Source organism: Cupressus sempervirens, chromosome 3 (genome assembly GCF_028749045.1).
Source record: "Cupressus sempervirens isolate cs-2001-9-10 chromosome 3, ASM2874904v1, whole genome shotgun sequence".
Lineage (NCBI taxonomy): Eukaryota > Viridiplantae > Streptophyta > Pinopsida > Cupressales > Cupressaceae > Cupressus > Cupressus sempervirens.
The window spans coordinates 180,299,162-180,311,283 of NC_143120.1; positions in this window are offsets into that span (position 1 = coordinate 180,299,162).

Sequence of the window (12,122 nt, forward strand, 5' to 3'; positions counted from 1 at the left end):
TTTAAAAGAACTATTGGTGGTCACTGAAACTACTAGCATTAGTGGTGACCACTTACGGTCCCACAAACTGTTGCGGCTCGATGACCACCTGAAGATTCCAACACCATTTTTTGTGTTTCTCAGCCACCTATTTCTAGTGTCGCTCTGGCCGCCACTACTCTACCCATCAGCCACCACTCCACCTCCACCATCGCTTCCCATGAGTGGCTTCACTGCCCTCCTGCCACCAAGCCGCCACTGCCGCTCTGCTCAGGGTGGTGGATGAATTTTTATTTTGATTTAAAATAAAAATAAAAATTTTGATGCATTTTAGGGCGGCCTGTCATTTTTTGGCTATATCTTGGGCATACAAACGTCTTTTTTCAATCTGAAAAAGCACTGGAAAGATGGTTTTGAGAAGGAGACAATGGTGTAGGAATTTTCTAGTTTTGATGCATTTTGGTTGCCTTTTTAGGTAGTCAAAGTTGGATGTTCTATTTTTCACTTCAGAGGGCATATCTTGAGCATCCCAACTCCATTTTTCAAAAATGTTATATTTTTGGAAAGCTTGTTCAGTTCTCTTTCCATAAATGTTGGTTTGTCTTCTAGATTGTGCTCTAAGCTCTTTCTATTATGGTTTTTGATTTATTGCACTATGGTGGGTATCTTGGATGTTTCAGGTCTGAGGATCATTTTTGTGGCATGGGATTTCTTCTTTTGGATTGTTCTATCTATTGTAACAACTCTTTACCCTTTCTAATCATTTTTTATAAAATTTGTAAGCATGTTTACGCAAACATACTAAGATAAAGTGCCACTCCTTGCATTTTCATCTCTGTGATAGGTTTTTACATGTAGACCTATTTGTTAGGCTTTGTGGATTTGTATTGCTCATATCCTTCACATTTTTTAATGGAATACTTGAAGAAGAAGGATACATTGAACAACTAGAAGGGTTTGTAGAGCCAATTGAAAAGCACCTAGTTTGCAAATTGAGCAAAGCATTGTTTGCACTAAAGCAAGCACCAAGATCATGGTGTGAAGTACTTAATTAAAATTAGATTTGTAAGAAAAAGTGAAAAAAAAATCTATATTTGAAGAGTGAAGCTAAAAACATGGTATTGATTGTTGAAATAATTTTGGATAATTCTACCATCTTAAAATGGATGCACTTGCATTTTAAGACCTTTCAACACCATTTTCCATAATTCATCTCTTGAACCATGGATGGACATGTGCTCAATGTGTCTTTTTTCTATTCTCCTCTTCCATTTCACTCTTCTTTGTCATCTCTCTCTCTCTCTCTAACATGGTCTTATATGTATCATTTTGATACCCTTTTGACCATATCTCATGTTCAATTCAATATCTTCCAGTTTCACCTGCACCCTCTTCTTGACCTCTCTGAGGCTTGTCTATCCTAAACCTTGGGACTAGGTTGAACTGGAGTGGACTCAGTCAACTTAGGATGGACTAGGTCAATCCAAGTTGACCTAGACTAGGACTACATTGACCCAGTTTAGTCTATTCCCTAATAGTTGTGAGTTTTGGGGCCCAAAAGTCCTCAAGTTTGTTAATTAATTAATTTTCCTCCCTTGTCAGCCTGAGTTATTTTTCTAGCCAAAAAATAGTATATAAGGAGGCTTGGGGGCTTAATTTTTATATCTCATTTTAATCTCATCTCATTCTCAATACATTCAAACATACAAGACAAGGAGTTCAAGTATTCAAGCAAGCAAGCGGTTTTTCTTCATGCATTTAAGGATTCTTTGTGGGTATTTCCTCTTCAAGATGCAGCTTATTGTTGACCATCAAGGGAGGATATCCACATTGAGGCATTCATTATCTTCTTCATTGATGCATATTTACATCCATGGATCCATATTGTTGTTTTGCTAGATTGTGGAGATATCCTACATCCTTCATACCAAAATCAAGATCTACAACATACATTAAGACAAATCCTTATTGACAAGGATTTTTAAAAGCAAGGTAAATATTTACAATTATCTTGTTTCATTTACATTTGAATATTTTGTTTATGGTTAAATAGTTAATGTAGGGCTTGACCAAGGCAACACTCCCCCAACAAAACCTCCAAAACCCTTCTTTTCTATGTTGATTTGCAAGATATTTGGTGAAAGGTTTGTGGATCTGGAACCTACTTTTCTAGAGCTTTCTGGAGAAGTCAACTTTAGGTCACTAGACTATGTTAACCTGGTTGTAGGATGTCTTTCCAAGTTGACCTAGTCCTTTAGTCTTCATTTGCATGGAGATTTATCTTTGTTCCTTTCATCATTTTATTTTGAGATCCGCCAATGGATATTCAGAAATAGTTCAAATCTATGAGTTTTGTAGCTAAAATATATCTTCCTTTTTTGCATTTCAAGGTGATTCTTTTATATTTTATTTCCTTTCACATATTTATCCTTAATCTACATCTTAATTGGGGTAATTTTCTTCACATAGTATCTAGATTTATGTTATTTAAGTAATTAGTTCAACTTCATGTTCACATTATCCTATCAAGGGCCAAAGAGTACATTTCCTTGTATTGAATTCTCCTTTATAATTCAGACTTAGTATTAACATCCTTCTTCCATAGGGTCCTACCTAATCTAATTTGGATTAGAAGTGGAATCATATTTGGAAATTCCCCCCTTTTCCTCACATATATATTTGAATGGCTTAGTGCCCAGTAAAGTGGAGGTCTACATCCTGTTAAAGTGCTTCCATTTTACCACTAAACATTTTGGAGAACCAAATGAGTCCCCTCTTTTATATTTTGGAGTTAGATCCCTTGATCTCCTTTCTTTGGTATCGGCTTCACCTGAACATTTTGGTGAACCCATCCTCTTACCCTTTGTCTTATTAGAATTAGATTGTCTACATTAGGTGTTTACCTTTTGTTAGGTGAACCCAATACTTTTTCCTCTCTTATTGCATTTTTGGAGTTGAATTTGTCTATCATACTAAGTTAGCTTTTTTTATCTCTTCTTTTTAATCTTCTTTTGGATTGCATGTTTAGATCTAGCTTTTATGCATTTCACTCATGTTTCAAAAGTTTTTTAGAGTATTTTTCACCATTCCTCTATCCCCTTTCAATAAAAAAACATCCTCCTTTAAGATATGTTTTCCCTAAAATGAATCAATTTATGGTACATGATGTTGCCTTATCCTCTCTTATGTTACCTTCTAAGGAACGATTAGAGAAATATTATGATTTAAACCTTTGTCTTAATGCTCTTTCTCTTTGTGAAGGAAAGTTAGAGATTGATGTTAGTCTTTCTCCTAATATAGATCTTATCTATGAGAAAACTTTTGGTAGGGATGATTTGCTACCTTCTTTCAATTGCTCTCCTTTTTCTTCCATCGTATGCTTTCTTGATAGCAATATCCTTCCCTATGATGATTCTCTTATTTTGGATGAGTCATTGGATGATGACATGAAATACTCTCTTCCTCATGAAAGAACCTTACAAACAATGATATCATGGATAACACTTCTTCTATCTCATTTTCACATGACATAGTTGATATTTATCATTCTCCTAAAAAAAAATTTATCTTAGGGATATTTAAGCACAAGAGGAGGACATTATAAATACTTTCATCAATGTGACCTTTCCTTAATTTGATGGTCCTAGTAGAGATGAATCATTAAAAGATATTTACAATCCCTATTCTAAAGATTCTTTAAGAAAAGAGGATACTATCAATCTCCTTAACTCTCTCTCTTATAGTGATGCATCTATGTAGAGGAAAAACCTTAATCAAATTAATTTCTCTCAACCTATTATCACTCTCAAGAGTTACCCTTGATCGAATAAACCTCTCATTAGCCTTAAGAATTTTCCTTCCATAACTCTTAAGGGGGAACATAGTGATTCTAAAGATTATCATATGGTGTCTCACACCTATCATACAATAAATAATCCTCAACCTACTACTTCTCTTCCACCTTCTCAACATGTTCTTCCTCCTCCACCTTGTATTTCTCAAAATCTTGGGTTGGATTAAACTTTGGTATTGCATTTTCGTAATACCTCCACCAAGATTTCTCTTTGGGAACTTCTTCAAACATCTCCTACATATCATGAAGCCTTGAAAAAATCTTTAGCCACTCTTCCAACTCTATCTCCTAATCAAGATTACATCAATCCCTTTTTACAATGCATGAATACTACATCAATCCCACCCCAAATTATGTTTACTCATGATGACTTACCTCCTAAAGAGATTCAAGATTGTTATGACACTCTTATGGTATTTTTCCTAGTCAATGGTAACCTTATTCATTAAAATCTTGTTTATAATAAATATGGGCTTAATATATGTACTCAAAGCAATTAACATTGATCTTTCACATATCAAACCTAATAGTAATTCTATTTTTGGCTTTGATAATGTTTTTAAGAAATTTTTAGGAATCTTCACTACAACTATCAAAGTAGGTACAGTTATTTTGGATACTCATTTTCATGTTATGCCTGGACCTCTCGATTACAATCTTCTTTTGGGTAGACCTTGGTTACATGCTATGCATGTTGTTCCTTCAACTCTTCATCAAAGAGTCAAGTTTATCTATAATAATTTCATGTATACTCTTTATGCATATACTAAGCTAAATAGTTGTCTAAATTTCAAGGAACAACAAAATAAAAAATCTAATGATGATCCTCCTTGTATAAGTACCCTTTTAGGTGATGAATGGGGATCCTTAAATTTTACACCAACCTTTATTGGATAATGTAGTGTTAAGGACTTTCCATTCATGAGAAATCATGTAGCTCCTCTCTTTACCAACTTTGTTTCTATTTTCACTCACGATGAATCTATTAAATATAGTATGCCTTTAGGAAATAGGGGCATAGACACTCTTTTAACACCCTTGTCAATCATAATTTAGGATGTGTACAACAAAGTAATTCATCTCATCCTTTGTCCATGTCCTCTCAAATATATTTTCCTACTAATCAAGAACTTATCTTACCTACACTTCTTCATGCTAAGATGATTGCTAGGCCTAAATGTAGAAGAAACGTAGTCAAAAACTTATGAATTTTTTATTTTGCATGTATTAGCACCATCATGATCACTCTACTAATGATTGTCAAGCTTTAGATTACAAGATCCAACAACTCATTAATAATGAGGTTATTCACATATCTCCTTATAATGAGCTCTATTTTACTTCTAATTTATTTAAATAACATTTAAGTCCCTATTATGTTTCTCCACACCATGCAACATTGTTGGCCTTCTCTTTTAAGGCTCATTTTCATACATGATTTTTTTCTGTGAGTAGCATAATAGGTTTTTTTTCTCTTCTCATGTTCCCATACTTGAAGACTCTCATAGATCCACTATTTCCTTTGCTTGAATGTTATTTGTTTATCATGGGACATTCAATCTTGTAGCATTCTCAATTTGATTTTCATGGTAGATAAATCACTTAGCTAGGAGTTTCATAATAGTGTATCATCTTTTTCAAGGATTTCCTATTTCACTTATTGCATGGTGTTTTTGCTTTCTACCCTTCCACAAACTCATAGGAATTGTGACCTCTTTGGTTTGGACTAGGTGTTCTTTTTGTATACTATCTTGATGTTGAAATTGCTTTATCCTTCTTCATCACTTCCTTAAGATGCTAAAAAACAATATTTTTTTTCCATCTTAAGGGGGGAGCATACATGGTCCCCTTATCCTTTTCATGTATTCTTATTTTTCAAACACACCATATAGAGTACACTAGAATGACACAATTTTATAGGACTAGCTACTCTCTCTTGATACATGTCTTGAATTGGTTGACTAACATGCCACACACACTTGCTAGACCATTTTACCTATCCCACGCATACACAAAACATTCTCATGATATAGGAGTACTATATCATGAGAGTTTAAAGTAAATTTGTGGCATTGACTATCAAGAACACACCATCCTATACCATTCAATCCTCCCCCTTTTTTTTTCTTTGTGGGATTGACTCTCAAGAACACAAACCCGTTAGACCATTTGATCCTACCTTCTTTAATTTTATTTTATGGGATTGACTATCGGGCACACAAACCTGCTAGACTAATCAATCTATTATCTTTGCATAATTCACAATAAGGAACACAAGCCTTATTGGTAAATTTGATCACCCCCCCTTCTCTCTCTTCATTTCCTATCAACGACATCTCTCTTATTGAGATTCTAGGATTTGGTGAATGCTCAAGTTTCGTAGGGGTAAATACAACTTTTGAGTATGGCTTAGAATACTTTAGCCTTTATGGCTTAGTATTGTTGGAAACTAAAATTGGAATAATTGTTATGTTGTCGTTGATGTCAAATCTATTGATAAGATAGTTTTCCATCTAATCTAAGTGTCATATCTATTTGATTGATGAAGAGGATTTGAGGAGTTGTCCATTACAAAAGAAACTAGAGGATGGGTTGAGTTATGAAGAAGAAACTATAAATGGACATTTTATTAATTGGACTTTGGCAAGATGAATTAATTGTTTAAATAAAGTTACAAATGGAGAAGACACTAATGTTCAATTCTTCAAAGTGTGAAAAAGGATATAGATCAAATGCATAGGCTTGACCAAGAAACAAAGAAAAAGACTAAAGAATTTTGAAGTACATCCCAAGTGATGATAGTGTCAATCAAGCCATAGTAAGTGTCAAGAAAAATTAGTGTTGATCAAGCATCAATATTGACCAAGTGATAGTGTATGTGTCAAGAAATAAAAGCAGTAGCGATCGAGTAACCCAGTGATGATCGAGTGTCAAAACACAATGTTGGCCAAGGAACGACATTTTAACTATTTATGAGAAATCACAATTTCCAATTGACTAGGTTGATTTCTTTGAATATAGAAAGCATGTTGAAGACAAGGATCAATGAGTTGGATAATTTAATTTTAGGAGAGGATTAGGTAAATGACCTAAGGGATTGGGTTCCAAGAGGAGTTTCTAGAAAAGGAGAGAAAAATAGAATAGCGATCAAATTCATTGTATGTGACAAATCAAATTGTAAACACTAAGATCTACAATTGTGCTTGAATATAAAAGGGTTAGAAATGCCTATTTAAGGAGGTACGAAGCCTAACTTACAGTGTGTCTATGTGTGTGCCTATATGCAAATGCTTGTAAAGTTGAAGCAGTGATTGATTTTATTGACTGGTGAATCTAAGCAAAAGGCTGAAATGAGTTGAGAAGAAGTGAAGCTTGATTGCTTGAAGGGTTGCCAAGAAAATAAAAATTGAGATGGAAATGGAGGCCAGATAATGAATTAATACATGAGAGCTGAACAAAGATTTGTACATGCAAAGCGAGTTGTACTTAACAGATCAAAACCTATTGTTATTTCCAAACCGTTGTGAGAAATATTTGAAATCTTTTAATCAAGATTGACCTAATAGTCATATTAATCTAATACTCATATGTAAATCCTTTAATAGGGTGACATTCTAATGGAATATTCCAAAGTCCTCTACCAAGGTCACTCCTAACAGGGTGATTAAATCCTTTAACAAGGTCACATTTAACAGTGTATTTTGTAACTTTTAACAAGGTCAGATCCTAACAGAGCTCACTTCAGAAGAGTAAAAATGGGTGACATGTTGCTTGTGGTTTTTCTCAAATTGGGTTTCGACATGAAATTCTAGTGTCAAACTTGTGTGGATGTTATTATGGTGTTTTACTAATTATTGTTTACATTCTACAAGTCTATTATTTTAGAATAGTGGACAACTAGCTAATGTTATTGAAAGTTTAGAATAGAGACCAAGAAATGAAATGCTAAGATCTAAAGTTGTTTAATTGTTTGTTTGTTCAATTGGTACATGTGGACCTTAGATAATTGATTCACCCCCCTCTCAGTTATGGTAAATATTCTAATAGGTATCTTCAAATCTGTGCATTGTTCCTAGCTTGATGATTTTTGTCTCCTAAGTTGTGATAAGATAATATTTTTCTTTTGATCTACTTTATAGTGAGTTTGAGGCAACTCATACTCCTCAACTGGGGGCTAATTGTATCGTCTTAAAATGGATGCACTTGCATTTTAAAACCTTTTAGTACCCTTTTCTATCACTCATCTCTCAGACCACGAATGGACATGTGCTAAATGTCTCTTTGTCTCTTCTCCTCTTCCATTTTACTCTTCTTTTTCATCTCTTTCTTCTGAAATGGTCTTCTATAAATCATTTTGATACCTGTTTGACCATATCTCTTGTTTAGTTCACTATGTTCCAGTTTCACTTGCACCCTCTTCTAGACCTTTTTGAGGCCTATCTGTCCTAACCCCTTGGACTAGGTCAACCTGGAGTAGAACAGGTCAACTTAGGTTTAGGAATAGGTTGACCTTAGTCAACCTAGTCCCATATGGTTGTGTTGGAAACTTATAGTTGGAAAAATTATTGCTTTGTCATTGATGTCAAATCTATTGATACAACATATTACTACCTAATCTAAATGTCATGTCTATTTTGATTGATGAAGAGGATTTGAGAAGTTGATCATAACAATAGCACCTAGAGGAAAGGTTGAGTTATGAAAAGGGAATTACAATGAACATTTGATTAGATAAATTGTGACGAAACAAAGTGATTGTTCATGTCTCAGGATAAACTAAGTTGAGCAATAGAATCAAATGCTAAGGAATATCGAGTAATACTAATGTCAACCAAGCAATAGTTAGTGCCAAGTAAATCTAGTGTTGACCAAGCATTAGTATTGATCGAGTAAGATAATTGATGTTAAGCAAGATGTTCTAAAGTGACCAAGTATTAGAACTTAGTGATTTTCAAGTAGCAGTATTAAGAATGAATTCAAAGAAATAATGATATCAAGCTGACACAGTTAATTTCTTGGGAGATGTAAACAATGTTGAAGATAAGATTGATGAGTTGGATCATAGAATTCAAGAAGGATTATGTAAAGACCTAATAGATGAATTCTAAGAGAAGTTTCTAGAGGAAGATCAAGAAGACAGATAGATACAATGAATTGAATTGAACCTAATCGTAAACCCTAAGATCTACGATGGATGTAGAAAATAGTAAAGCAAGAATTGCTTATTTAAAGAGATAAAGAGCCAAAAAAATGGTGTTGTGTGTGTGTTGTGCATAAAGAAGTGTGAGGAGGTCAGTGTGAGTGCCATTGAGTGTGGAAAAAGGTTGATCAGAAATGCACAAGTGTGAGTAAATGCTAAGCTAGAGAAGAAAGCTTGCAGAGATGATGTTGATGTTGATAAGTGAATCTAAGCATAAGGCTTAAGTGTTGTTGAGAAGAGAAGGCTGATTGCTTGAAGGACTTCTAGGTGAATCAAGATTAGAGATGATAGTAAAAGAATTATCAATGACCCAGCACAAGAACCGAATAGAGAATTGAACCTACAAAAGTGAGTTTGGAATCACAGATCAAAACCTATTGTTTTCTTTGTACCATTGTAAACAGTTTGTATTCAAATTCTTTTAACAAAGGTTGACCTAACAATCATTTAGAAGACTTAACTATCTGTGTAAATCGTTTAACTAGGTGACAATCTAATGGAATGATCAAAGTCCTTGAACAAGGCCACTCCTAACAGGGTGATTAAATCCTTTAACCAGGTCACATTTAACAATATATTTTGTAACCTTTAAAAGGGTTGGCTCCTAATAGAGCTCACTTCAAAAGAGTGAAAAGGAGTGACATGGCTGGTGGTTTTTCCCAAATTGGGTTTCCACATAAAAATCCTAGTATCAAATCTATGATGAATGCTTTATATGTTTGTTTTATTGTTCAAGTGGTACATGAAGACCTTTCATAATTGATTCAACCCCCCCCCCCCAACTATTCTAAACATTTCTAATAGGTTGCGGGTTTTGAGGCCTGAAAGTCCTTAAGTTTGCCAATCAATTAATTTTACTCCCCCATCGGCCTGAGTGGTATTCCTAGCCAAAAACTAGTATATAAGGAGCCTTGGGGGTTTCATTTTCATTTCTCATCTCAATCTCATCTCATTCATAACATCTCATTCTTAAGACATTCAAGATTTCAAGACAAGAAGTTCAAGTATTCAAGGATTCTTCGTGGGCATTTCCTCTTCAAGATCTAGCTTTTTTTTGCCATAAAGGGAGGAGATCTACATTGAGGAATTCATTTTCTTCTTAATTGATGCACATTGATATCCATGGTTCCATTTTTTTGGTTATGGTATGTCCATTACAATTGTGGAGATATCCTACATCCTTCATACCAAATTCAAGATCTATAACATACATCACGACAAGTCTTTATTGACAAGGGTTTTTATAAGAAAGGTGAAATATTTAAATTTATCTTGTTTTATTTACATTTAAATTTTTCATTTTCAATTAATTTCTTAACCCATGGCTTGACCAAGGCAAGCCCTCCCCCAACAAAACCCCCAAAACTCTTCTTTTCTATGTTGATTTGCAAGATATTTAGCAAAAGGTTTGTGGATTTGGAACCTAATTTTTGAGGGATATTTGGAGAATTCAATTTTAGGTCACTAGACTATGTCAACCTAATTGTAGGAAATCTTCCCAAGTCAACCTAGTACTTCAGTCTTCATTTTGGGGGAGATTTATGGGTTTTGTTCCTTTCATCAGTTTATTTTGAGATTTGCAGATAAATATTAAAAAATAGTTCAGACCTACAAGTTTTGGAGCTAAAATACATCTCCCTCTATGCATTTTAAGGTGATTTTTTATATTATATTTCATTTCATATCTTTACCCTAAATCTACATCTTAAGTGGGCTAAATTTGTTCACATAACATCTAGATTTACATTATTTAAACAATTTGTTCAATTTCACATTCACATTATCCTATCAAGGGCCAAAGAGTACATTTCCTTGTATTGAATTCTCCTTTATAATTTAGATTTAGTATTAGCATCCTTCTTCCTTAGGGTCCTAGCTAATCTAATTTGGATTTGAAGTGGAATCATATTTGGAAATTCCCCTCTTTCCCTCACACATGTTTGAATGGTTCATTGCCTAGTAAAGTGGAGGTCTACATCCTATCAAAGTCTTTTCATTTTATTACTGAACAATTATACCATATTTGGTGGAAATGATTTTTTGTTCAAATCAATTTATGACAAATGAGTAAGGAATTTGAAATGTCTATTTTCGGTAAGGTCGAGTTTTAAAGTGGATTACAAGTTCATCAAACAAAAGATGTTATATATGAGACTCAATCTAAGTACATTAAGGATATATTGAAGACATTTGGATGGATGAGTCATGACCAATCGGTACACCTATGGTGACTGGATGCAAACTATCTAAGGAGGATACTACTGCTGAAGTGAATGAGACACAATATAGATCAATGATTGGGAAGCTATAGTATGTTGTGCATAGTAGACCTAATATTACACACGTAGTTGGTATTGTTGCAAGGTTTTCATCTAATCCTAAGGATACACACATGACTATTGTCAAAAGTATATTTAGATATCTAAAAGAAACATATGACTTTCAATTGTGTTACAAACAAGATGGTGATTTTGAACTCAAAGCCTACACTGATGTTGATTTGGATGGAAATGTTGATGACACAAAATGACTTTCTTTTTAGGATAAAGATCAATTAAATGGTTGAATAAGAAATAGAGTTTCATATCACAATCTACTGTTGAAGCTGGTATGTTTCTAGTGCAATCAATTGTTAAAATATTGTTTGGATTAAGAACCTATTGGAAGGAATGTGTAAGAATAAGTTACTAAGCCTATCACTATGTATTTTGATAATACTAGTGTAATAAACATATCCAAGAATCCTATGATACATGCAAAAACCAAGCATATATCTATCAAGTATCACTACTTGAGGGAGCAAGTACAAGAAAAATGAGGTTGGAATATGTGAAATCTAAGGAGAAAATTGTAAACATATTCACTAAGATATTGCCTAAGATTTCTTTTGAGTATCTAAGAGGTAAGATAGGGGTCCTTCCCCTATCCAAGATTACATAAACAAGGATGTATGTTGCATGAATTCATGGATGATTGGACATATCTTTTTGGAGTTGATGTAAGAGTGTTACAAGTTAGAGTTGTTGTTGTACCAAAAGATCAACCTGTTAATACCTGATACAACCACTAGACTTATACAACATAGGAGGC